Here is an 11,798-nt window from a genome sequence, read left to right on the forward strand (position 1 = left end):
CTCAACTACAGAGCTCTCTGGGTCTGAGGAAAAGAGGCTTTGGCTGTGAGTGCATCAGATGCCAGGACCTGCCCTCCCCCTCCCTCTGTCTCCTTCCACTCCTATTCCACGCCTCAGGTATCTGAGGCCTGAACCCAGCAGCCCCCTCCACTGCTGCCTCCAGACAAGCTGGGAGGAAGGAGCAACATGGCTCCAGCTAGGGTCAGCTGTGGGGCCACCAGAGCTCAGCAGGCTTTTGTGTTATTGAGCTCCTGTGCTGGTGGCCTCACTGGGCAGAGCTCTGGAGACTCTGGGCACCAGCCTAGAAGAGTGGGACAAACTCCAGGTCACTCAGGCTGAGGCTGAGCTAGACCAGCCTCTAAGCTCCCAGCCTCCCTCCTTCCTCACACCCGAGAGCCCAGGGCTAAACCTGGCAACCCCCTGCCCTTCCGCATGTGATAGGGAACCAGAGAACCAGATGTACCCTATGCCCTCCCTGGCCCTGACCTCTGACCCCCAACTTCCACACAGTCCCTCTCCATCCTTCATCCTTCAGACCATGTTCTCCACCCCCTTCGACAGGGTGCCCTGAGGGCTGGACTCCACAGGAGGGTCCTGAGGGAAAGAGTGGGGTTGTCTGCTCTGACAGGGGGCTCCAAGTCTGGGTTTGCCCACATCCAGTCATGTCACCACCTCCCTATATGTCTCCTCACAGGACTCTGCCTGCCTTAGGGGAGATGGCACAAATCTGGGACACGGTGGGGAGGGGCCCCCCACAGCAGCTCCCACACCAGCCTCTACGGGCATTCCTGCAAGCTCAGGAGAGAGCCATCCTTTCCCCCACCGTCCCTACGATTTTGGCAAGAATCAAACATAGTTGAAAAAAGCACGAGATGTGAGGAGCCAGATTGATTGGGTAGAATGATTTCCCCACTCTGAACCTCAGTTTGCTCATCCATAAAATGGGAAGAATATCTGCAGATGGTCTTCCCAGAGCTCACTTGTGGGCCCACTTTCACCCCTTCACTACCAGGATGGGGAGGCAGTTGGCCCAGGCTGGGGCCCAGGCTGGACTCCCTGCTCCAGCTCCCAAATCTTGTCTGACCAACTATTTATTCTTTCAGTACTTCTCTGTTGGGAACCACTCTGGAACCCCTCCCCTGGGACCTTGGACCAGCTTTCACTGTAGCACTAAGCTGTCACCTCTCACATTGTGTTGGCACCTCGGAGTGTGGTCTGTCTCCCCCACACACTGTGGGTTCCCCAAGGTCACAAGCCAAGTCTCACTTCTCTCTGTGTCCACAGTGCTCAGGCCAGAGTAAGGCACAGAGTAGGTGCTTCGGTGATGCCTGTTGAGTGAGGCATCTACCTCGATTACCACACCCTCCCTATCTCCACCCTGAGCCTCACCATACCTGCCCGGGACTTTGTGTCTCTACTGCTGCCGGTCTCCCGAGCCCACTGTCTTCCTCCGCGTCTCGCCTGGGAGGTCCTGGGGCAGGACACAATACCACCCCAGGACCTCTGGTAAGCCCTGGCTTTTCCTTCTACCCTTGAATCTCACTCAGTTCCTCAGGCCACAAACCCAGGGGAGTGTGCTAAACAGTTACATTGGTGGCCTCCATGCACCGGGCTCCCAGGTCTGGATGCTCTTGTGTGTGTACCCTCCCATGTTGACTCTGGGCTTGGCTTTATGACTTGCTTTGGCCAATGGGACATCAAGAAGCGTAAAGCAGAGACTCAATAGACACTTGCACATTGGGGCCTGTCCTCTTGGAAGCCAGTTGCCTCGCTGGAAGGCGGTCAGCTAGACATCTGAATGATGAGAGGTCAGGTGAAGACAGGTCCTGGGTGACAGGAAGCCATTTGGTAATCCAGCCGCAGCTGCCCCCAGCTGAATGCAACCACGTGGCAACCCCAGGCTAAACCAGCAGCGCTGGCCAGCTGGCCCTGGCCAAACCACAGAATTTTTAGAAATGATGTATCAGGGGGACACCTGAGTGGCTCAGAGGTTGAGCATCTGCCTTCAGCTCAGGGCATGATCCCAGGGTCCAAGATCGAGTCCCACATCGAGGTCCCCGCAGGGAGCCTGCTTCTCCCTCTGTCTATGTCTCTGCCTCTCTCTCTGTGTGTCTCTCATGAATAAATAAATAAAATCTTTAAAAAAAAAAGAATATATCATTGTTTAAGCCACTAAGTTTTGGGATGGTTTCTCTCCCAGCAGTAGATAACTGAAGCAAGGCCCAATCCTGCACCTTCTCCAGTCCAGTGGAATCCACCCCCAGAATATGTCATACATCTCATCACTTCTCACCACATCTCCAGGCACCCCCTAGTCCAGGCCTCTGTCATCTCTCACCTGGACCATTGCCACGGCCTCCTCACTGGGCTCCCTGCCTCCAGTCTTCTCCTCCTACAGTCACCGTCCAGCAACAGGTTTTGGGGTTTTGGTCAGATCAAGCCGCACCCCTGCTCAAGACCCTCCAGTAAGTTCCCTGCCATTAAGACTAAAACACAGACTCCTCCATGGCCTTCAGAGCCCTGTGTAGTACAGCACCTGCCACGTCTCCATCCCCATCTCCAGCGGTTCTCCCCTTGCTCACTGTACCCCAGCATCACTGGCTTCCTTTCTGTTTCTTGAACATGCCAAGCATATTCCCCCTGTCAGGGCCTTCACACCAGTCTGTCCAGAAGACTTCCTGTAGGTCTTTCCATCTAGGTCTTTCTGTTCTCAACTTACATGTCCCCTCAGGAAGGCTAAGCATAGAAGAGGGAACTGAGGTTCGGAGTAGTGAGGTCATTTCTCACATTCACATGATTAGGAAGAGGCCAGGCTGATGTTCCATCCTAGGTCCATGTGACCCCCCCCCCCCCCCCGCCTTGCAGGGCTCCTCCTGCCACATTGGCAGTTGGGGAGGATGATAGTGGTGGTCGCAGACACCTGAGAAAGGAGAGAGGTCAGAGGGGCCTCCTTCACTTAATCCTACAAACACTCCCGGCTATAGCCTTTGGACCCTGCCCTGGGCTGGGTGTTGAGGACTCAGAGATGAATCAGACCAGACTTTGCCCTCTGAGAGCTCCCATCTGGGAACAAAGAAAGCAGTAGAGGATGTCAAGGATAACAGAGGAGCTCAGGAAGGCAGCCTTCAAGCTGGGAGCTCTCCAGGAAGGCCTAGCAAGGGACTTGAGATGGACTGGAGGGGACAGCCAGAAAGTAGGAGTGGGGGTGGTGTTCAGTGGCCAGAGCTGCCTATTGTTTCCTGTGAGTGACCAGGACTCAGTGTTGGCCATGCCTGTCCTGTCCATGTCCCGCTGTGTGTGTGCATGTGTGTGTGTGTGTGTGTGTGTGTGTGTGTGTAAGACAGTGAGGGAGCAGTACCGGGGGTGAGGTAGAGGATTGACAAGAAAAGAGTTGAATGAATAAGTGGGTTTTACTGATGTGCAAACAAGTCCAGAGAGGCTGAGTCACTTGCACCAGCTCACAAAGCCACTAGGTGATAAAGGCAGGATCGGAACCCAGGCCTATCCTGCCACCACACAGAGCACAGGGTAGGAGCAGAGGTCCACCTCCTCCAGGGCCTGCTGCATATTCACTATATCATCCCGGGTAAGGTCATTCCCCTCATGGACTTCATTTCCTCATCAGTAAATTGAGGGAATTGGATGAAGGTTCTTTAAGCACAAGGACTCTGAAGAAAATACTTCTATTGGAACCAAATTCAGGACAAAAGGAATAGCCTTTGTGCCTCAACCTGGTACAGGATGGCTCCATAGCCTGTGGCTCCCTCCAGGCCCAGCAACTGGGTGCTATGCTAGCTGAATCCAGGGAGCTCCAAGAATCCCCCAGTGTCAAGTGGACCTGGGATTTCCCACCCAACGGTCTAACTGAGAGTTCCAGAAGCCTCTACCACCAGCTCCTTAGAATCCCAGGGCTCTAACTGCACCTCTTTGTACATCATCCTCCCAACCCAGACCCAAGCTCACTGGCCCTCATTCCCCAGCATAACTTCCAGACTTCTCGAGTTCTCTTCAGAGTGGGACACACCTTTGGCCAATGAAGGAAAGGGGAGAGGCAACTCACTGACCCACTGTCTGACCTGTGCAGACAGATCTGCTCAATCAGAGGAGACAAGATGGCCTCATTTCCCATATTCCAGTTCTGTTCATCCTCCACCATTCTGTTCCCTTCCATCCTGAAGGGTTCCCTTTTGCTGGTTCCATTCCATTTATTCCATTCAGAATTTCAGGAAATTCTACCTGGGAGAGAGGGACATGGTGAGCAGATCTGGAGCTGATTACAGAAGGAAATTGGTTGTTGTTTTTTTTTTTTTAAGATTTTATTTATTCATTTGAGAGGGGGAGAGAGAGAGAGAGCATGAGCAGGGGGTGGGGAATAGCAGAGGGAGAGGGAGAAGGAGAAACAGGCTCCCTGATGAGCAGGGAGCCTGGCATGGGGCTCGATCCCAGGACCCTGAGATCATGACCTGAGCCAAAGGCAGATGCTCAACCAACTGAACCACCCAGGTGCCTCCAGAAGGGAATTGTTGAGGGAGGATTCCCACACTCTGCTGGGGCCTAGAACAATCTCCAGGACCCTGTTTCTGGGGTACCCAGAGGAGCCACTGCATTGGCTCAGGCTCTCCGTACAGAATGAACTCTGGGATCTACCACTTACTAATTGTGTGACCTTGAGCAAGTGGCTTAAATCTCTGAGCCTTTGTTCTCTCAGCTATAAAAAATGGGGATTTGGGACCTACTCACTGAGCTTTTTGGCAGTTGTATGGAATAAGGCATAGAATATACCTAACGCAAAAGGGTAGTCAAGGCAGCAGCAATAATTTTTTTTATCTGCTTATTGTCAGAGGTGGTGGCCTTACCTCAGAGTGCTGGCCCAGAACGGCTGGGGAGGCAGAGACGGAAGAAGGGGTTAAAATAATACAGATATCATCTATTTAGCACTTAATGTGCCAGCCTCTGTCATAATCACCACATGAAACTATTGCTACTTTCACTTTATAGATAAGGTGTCTGAAGCACACAGACGTTCAATAACTTGGCCAAAGTCACACAGCTAGTAAGTGCCAGAACTGGGGCACATTCAGGCTCTCTGACTGCAGAATTCACACTCTTAACCACCGTACTCTCCTACCTTGCATGAAACCCATTTTCAGGGCAGCCCCGGTGGCTCAGCGGTTTAGCGCCGCCTTCAGCCCAGGGCGTGATCCTGGAGAGCTGGGATCGAGTCCCATGTCAGGCTCCCTGCATGGAGCCTGCTTCTCCCTCTCCTGTGTCTCTGCCTCTCTCTCTCTCTCTGGTCTATCATGAATAAATAAATAAAATATTTAAGAAAGTAAAAGAAACCCATTTCCAGATGAGAAATGCTGGGGTTCAAAGAGCTTAAATCCACACTGCAGCAAAACAGGAGTAAGTCCTGACTCAGAGCCGGTCTCGGAAGTTCTGGCAATTTCCACTGTGGCATGCTGCCCCCTAGTGCCCTCTATGGGAGACACACACCAGAGGCAAGCAGCCAACACCCATGCAGCCTGATGCACACTCCCGACCCACTGTTCCTGCCCGTGACCAAAGCTGCCCATCTTACAGTTTCTAGATGGCACTCTGCATGTCATCTACATATACAATTGTGATGATTTTTGGCTACCTCACAAATCCTCAAATTCAACAAATCTAACTCAAACTTTTACACCCCAAACTTGGCCTTCCTCATTCGTGTCCGGCCAGCCAGCAGCACAAGCCAGAACTCCAGTTGTCTTGACATGTCCTTCTTCCCTCCAGGCTGTCAGTAGCCAAGGAGCCCAAATGGTGGCTAAGGAAGGAGACGAGAGGAGTAGACATCAAACAGGGTAAAGCAACAGTGGTGGCTGCAGATCAGCACGATGGCCCCTGGTCATGGCCAAGAGGCAAAACTGAGCTCGGGTGGCTCTGGCTAGAAAGGCAGGCCTTTCTGCTTAGAAAGGGGCCCAAACACAGCTCTAAGGGCTGGGAGGAGGTCACAGTGAGGAGCACTATACTGGGAGCCAGAAGGGCTGGGTACTACTCCATCACAGTATGGCCTTGGGAACCTTGATGAGTCTCAGTTTCGCCATCTGTAAAATGAATATGACAATGCCTACCTTGGACTGTTGTAAGGATTAAATTTAAGTCTTCGCTTTGTAAACTGTAAAGGGAAGTGCGCAGGAGAGGTTGGTTGTTATCTGGAAAACTCACTCCAGTAGACTTCTTTCTTTTGTCTTACTGAATACTGGATCCATAAGGTAGGTTGTTTTGTTTTCATTTTTTTTTAATATTTTATTTTTTTATTCATAGACACAGAGAGAGAGAGGCAGAGACACAGGCAGAGGGAGAAGCAGGCTCCACGCAGGGAGCCCGATGTGGGACTCGATCCCGGGTCTCCAGGATCACACCCCAGGCTGCAGGCGGCGTCAAACCGCTGCGCCACCGTGGCTGCCCCATTGTTTTGTTTTCAAAGAGGGTCATCAGGGCACCTGGGGGGCTCAGTCAGGTAAGTGTGACTCTCTTATTTCTGCTCAGATCATGATCTCAGGATCCTGGGATGGAGCCCCACAGTGGGCTCTGCACTCAGCGGGGAGTCTGCTTGAGATTCTCTCTCCCTCTGTCCCTTCCCCAGCTTGCATGCATGTTCTCTCTCTCTCTCTCAAATAAATAAATCAATCTCTAATAAAGGTCATCAATTTGGTTTTTTTTAAGTTATGGTAAAAGATATAAAAACATAAAATTTGGAGATCCCTGGGTGGCTCAGCGGTTTAGCATCTGCCTTCAGCCCAGGGCATGATCCTGGAGTCCTGGGATCGAGTCCCGCGTCAGGCTCCCTGCATGGAGCCTGCTTCTCCCTCTGCCTGTGTCTGCCTCTCTCTCTCTGTGTGTGTCTCTTGTGAATAAATAAATTAAACCTTAAAAAAAAAAAACATAAAATTTGCCATTTTAACCACTTTAAGTGCAGAATTCAGTGGCATTAATTACATTCACACTGTTGTGTAACCATTGCCATGGTCTATTTCCAAAATTTTTCATCATCCCAAATAGAAACTCTGTACCCATTAAGCAATAACTTCCCATTCCGCCCCCCCTCCAGCCCCTGGTAACCTCTAATCTCTGTCTTTATAAATGACTTTGTTCCAAACATTTAATATTAAGTGGAATCACAATATTTGTCCTTTTGTGTCTGGCTTATTTCACTTAGGATGATGTCTTCAAGATTCATCTATGCTGGGGCATCTGGCTGACTCAGTCAGCGGAGTACACAACTCTTGATCTCAGCATTGTAGGTTCAGGCCCCATGCTGGGTGTAGAGATTACTTAAAAATAAAACCTTAAAAAATATTCATCTATACTGTAACATGTATCAAAACTTCATTCTTTTAAGATTTTATTTTTAAGTAATCTCTACATCCAACATGGAGCTTGAACTTACAACCCCAAGGTCAAGAGTCTCATGCTCTACCAACTGAGCCAGCCAGGTGCCCCAGAACTTCATTCTATAAAGAATGAATAATATTCCATGGTGTGTATTTACCATATTTGGTTGATCTATTCATCTGTTGACGGACATTTGAGTTTTTTCCACTTTTCAGCTAATGTGAATAATGCTGCAATGAACATTGGCATAGAAGTGTTTTTTTCTGAGTCCTTGTTTTCAACCCTTTTGGAGATATATATATATAATCGAGTTTTTTATGGAGTTTTCCAGTATGTACTGTGGTAGGGGGAAGGGCCCTGGGAACAGGGCCCAGTGTGTTAAAGTGTGGCAGAGCAAGGGCCAGAGAAAAGAGGTTTCAGTGTGACCATCATGAGAATAACAGCTAACTTGTGCTTTTTGCAAAACATTCCACACAACTCTAGAGGGGGAAGTATTTTCATCCCCGTTTTACAGATGGAGAGAAAGCCAGTGGCTTCTCCAAAGCCACAGAGTTGGTGAGGGCTCATATTTTCTTTCCTTCCATTTCTTTTTCTTTCTAAGTAAAGAAAGTAGTTCTGAGATGCTTCAGTCATCATGTTCTTACATGTTAATCTACAGCATTTTAGGCAGCACAGAATTAGAATTTTGTAGTGCAGCTCTGCCCTTTTACAACTAAACACATCCTAGAAAAAGCGAAACTATGGAGACAGGAAAAAGATGAGCGGTTCCTAAGGGCTGGGATTGAATGGAGGGACTCACCACAGAGAGGTTTAGGGAAATTTTTAGGGGTGATAGAACTGATCTATATTGAGATTGTGGTGGTAACCATGCAACTGCATGCATTTTTAGAGATTCACAGAACTGTATCCCTAAAAGGTGAATTACAAGTTGAAATGTACCTTACCTTTTAAAAAAGAACGAATAAATGAATGGGGGACAAACTAAGACTCTAGACTCTCACATTTGTGCTACCTTGAGAACTTTGCAAGTGAAAACATCCTTAATTATTTAGAGCAGGGCAGCCCGAGTGGCTCAGCTGTTTAGTGCCGCCTTCAGCTCAGGGCCTGATTCCTGCAGGAAGCCTCCTTCTCCCTCTGCCTGTGTCTCTGCCTCTCTCTCTTTCTGTGTTTCTCATGAATCAATAAATGAAATATTTTTAAAAATTATTTAGAGTATAAATATCTATTCTTTCATTCATTTATTCATAATAAAACAAAAGGATGTGAACCCATCATCCAACCCAAGAACTACAGCATCACTAAAAATTAAATCTATTTATGGTTTCCCCCACTCCATACCCCACGATATCACTGTTCTAAATTCTATATTCTTCATTCTATTGCTCTTTTTTTAAGTAGGTTTTTTTTCACACATAAATTATGTTGAGCCTTATGAATTTGCCATTTTTGTAGGTCAAAACAGGTCACAACCCAGCAACTTCATATGGCTCAATCCAATATTATGCCTAAACATAGTAGTTCTGTTTTTATTTGAATTTTACAAAAAAGAAATCATTCCATCTATACTCTTCTAGGACTTGTATTTTTTTAATTAATTTTAGTAATCTCTATACCCAATGTGGCACTAGAACTCACAAATGCCAAGATCAAGAATCACATGCTCTTCCAACTGAGTCAGCCCCGAGGGACTTAAATTTTTCTTTTTTTTTTTTAAGATTTTATTTATCTATTTATTCATGAGAGACACACAGAGAGGGGCAGAGACAGAGACAGAGGGAGAAGCAGGCTCCCTGCAGGGAGCCCAGTATGGGACTCAATCCCAGGACCGGGATCACACCTTGAGTCAAAGGCAGATACTCAAATGCTGAGCCACCCAGGTGTCCCCAGGACTTAAATTTTTCACTCAATATTATATCACCATGGAGGATCCCTGGGTGGCTCAGCGGTTTGGCACCTGCCTTCAGCCCAGGGCGTCATCCTGGAGTCCCAGGATGGAGTCCCACGTCAGGCTCCCTGCATGGAGCCTGCTTCTCCCTCTGCCTGTCTCTCTCTCTCTCTCTCTCTCTCTCTCTCTGTGTCTCTCATGAATAAATAAAATCTTTAAAAATATATATTATATCACCATGATTCAGCCACATTGCTATTTTTCATTCATTTTCTACTGTTGTATAATTATTCCACATTTCTTTGTTTCCTGTCAATGGCATTTGAGTGTTTTTATTTTGGGGATACCATGAACAATGTTTCTACTACTATTCTTAGACATGGTTCCTAGTGCATGTGTGCATTTTTTTAAGATTTATTTATTTTAGAAATATAGCTCTCATGAGCAAGGAGAGGGACAAAGAGAATCCCAAGCAGACGCCTCCCCTGAGTACAGAGCCCACTCGGGGCTTCATTCTAGGGCCCTGAAATCATGACCTGAAGATGAAATCAAGAGTAAGATGCTAAACTGACTGAGCCACCCAGGCACCCCATATGTGTGCAATTCTTGTGGTGGTACCCAGGAATGGACTTGCTAGGTCTTAGGATATACAGGTGTTCAACTGTACACAATGTGACTCGCTTTCTGAGCTCCAAATGAGGATATACCATGCCACTTGCCCCCAACTGAGAATGTGGACAAGATATGGTGGGAATTGTGGAGGGTTTCTGGTGGAATTGAGCACCTATTGTGTACACATGGTAGGGGACCCATAGAATGAGATGTTGGTGCCCTGAGAGATAAGATAGGGAAAAAAAGAAACCCAAGTGCCATGGAAATCATCTTCCAAGGAGTGCTCCACCCTGGCTGGACAAGGGGAAGGTTTGAGACCCAAACGGAGCAGACAAAGGACTCTATCCTAGTTGGCAGTATCTCCATCTAGGGTTAGGAGGTTGTGTATCTGGTATATCTGGAGCAGGAGAGGCTTAGGCCATGCTGAATTCCTCCCACCTACCAACCCTTACCCCAAAGATCTCTTTACATATCCTTTATCTCATTTTGCATCTGTTATCTTTTTTCATTCTCCCAATTGGAGAAGATACTATCATCTCCACAAATGAGGCTTAGAGAAGGGAAGTGCCTTGCCCAAAATCATGTGTTTTATTCCAACTGCCTGAACAGAGAATTGTTCCTTCCTTATCCTCAGTTTCCACATTTATAAAATGGGAACGATAACACCTAACCCACCTCACAGACTAGTGGGAAGATTAAATAATACCATTTAAGCTTGAGTCCTGGAGATGCTCCTTGAAAGTCACTTGTTTGAAAAAAAAAAAGTGGGGCACCTGTGTGACTCAGTTGGTTAAGCATCTGCCTTAGGCTCAGGTCATAATCTTGGGGTCCTAGGATAAAGCCCCACATCAGAGTTCCCTGTTCTGCTTCTCCCTTTCCCCCTGCTCCTCTCCCTGCTTGTGCTCTCCCTCTCTCAAATAAATAAATGAAATCTTTTTTAAAAATAAAAATAAGTTAGGGATGCCTGGGTGGCTCGTGGTTGAGTGCCTCCCTTCTGCTCAGGGTGTGATCCTGGAGTCCCCCATATCAAGTCCCACATCAGGCTCCCTGCACAGAGCCGGCTTCTGTCTCTGCCTGTGTCTCTGCCTCTCTGTGTGTCTCTCATGAATAAATAAATAAAATCTTTAAAAAATAATAAATTAAAAAAAATAAAAAATAAAAATAAATTAAAAAGAAAGAAAGAAAGTCACTTGTTTATTGGCGCTACTGCTATTATTAAATTGCTATTAAGGGGAGCAGGAGGGCAGCCTCGGTGGCTTAGTGGTTTAGCGCCGCCTTCAGCCCAGGGTGTGATCCTGGAGACCCAGGATGGAGTCCCATGTCAGGCTCCCTGCATGGAGTCAGCTTCTCCCTCTGCCGGTCTCTCTCTCTCTCTCTGTCTCTAATAAATAAATAAATAAATCTTTAAAAAGGGGGGGGGGGGGGCTGGGAGCAAGAACCCAGAATAGGCGGAGCCTTGACTTCTTGCCACCTTGTGATGTTGCCTCTTGCAGAGACTCCATAGGTTGTGGTAATCAAGGCTCACTTTGGTCGCCTCTGCTGTTCTGCGATGTGTCTTTCAGGACTGCACAGCCGCATCCTCCACCCTGCTTCTAGGCCCCAGAGTAGAGGTAGTTGTCCTCTCCCGCAGATTTCAGCAAACAGAGATGAACTGACCGGCGAGCAGAGGACGCATACCCTCTACTCTACCTCAGGGCAAAGGAAGAAATCAGAGCCCAGCAGTTTATTCCATCGAGAGCACCTAGTATGTGCCAGTCCTGCCTGGGCCCCAGGAGCATCGGGAGCAAGCCTAGACCCCGTCCTCAGGTCAGCAAAGGAGGGGTCAGAAGACAAGAAAACTGTGTGCTAATTATTACAAGACCGAAGTACAGAGAACTGTCCTAGTTAACGGGAAACCAGACAGGCCTAGGGGCCAGAGAAGGCACCC

The sequence above is a fragment of the Canis aureus genome, chromosome 5 (genome assembly GCF_053574225.1).
Source record: "Canis aureus isolate CA01 chromosome 5, VMU_Caureus_v.1.0, whole genome shotgun sequence".
NCBI classification, from domain to species: domain Eukaryota; kingdom Metazoa; phylum Chordata; class Mammalia; order Carnivora; family Canidae; genus Canis; species Canis aureus.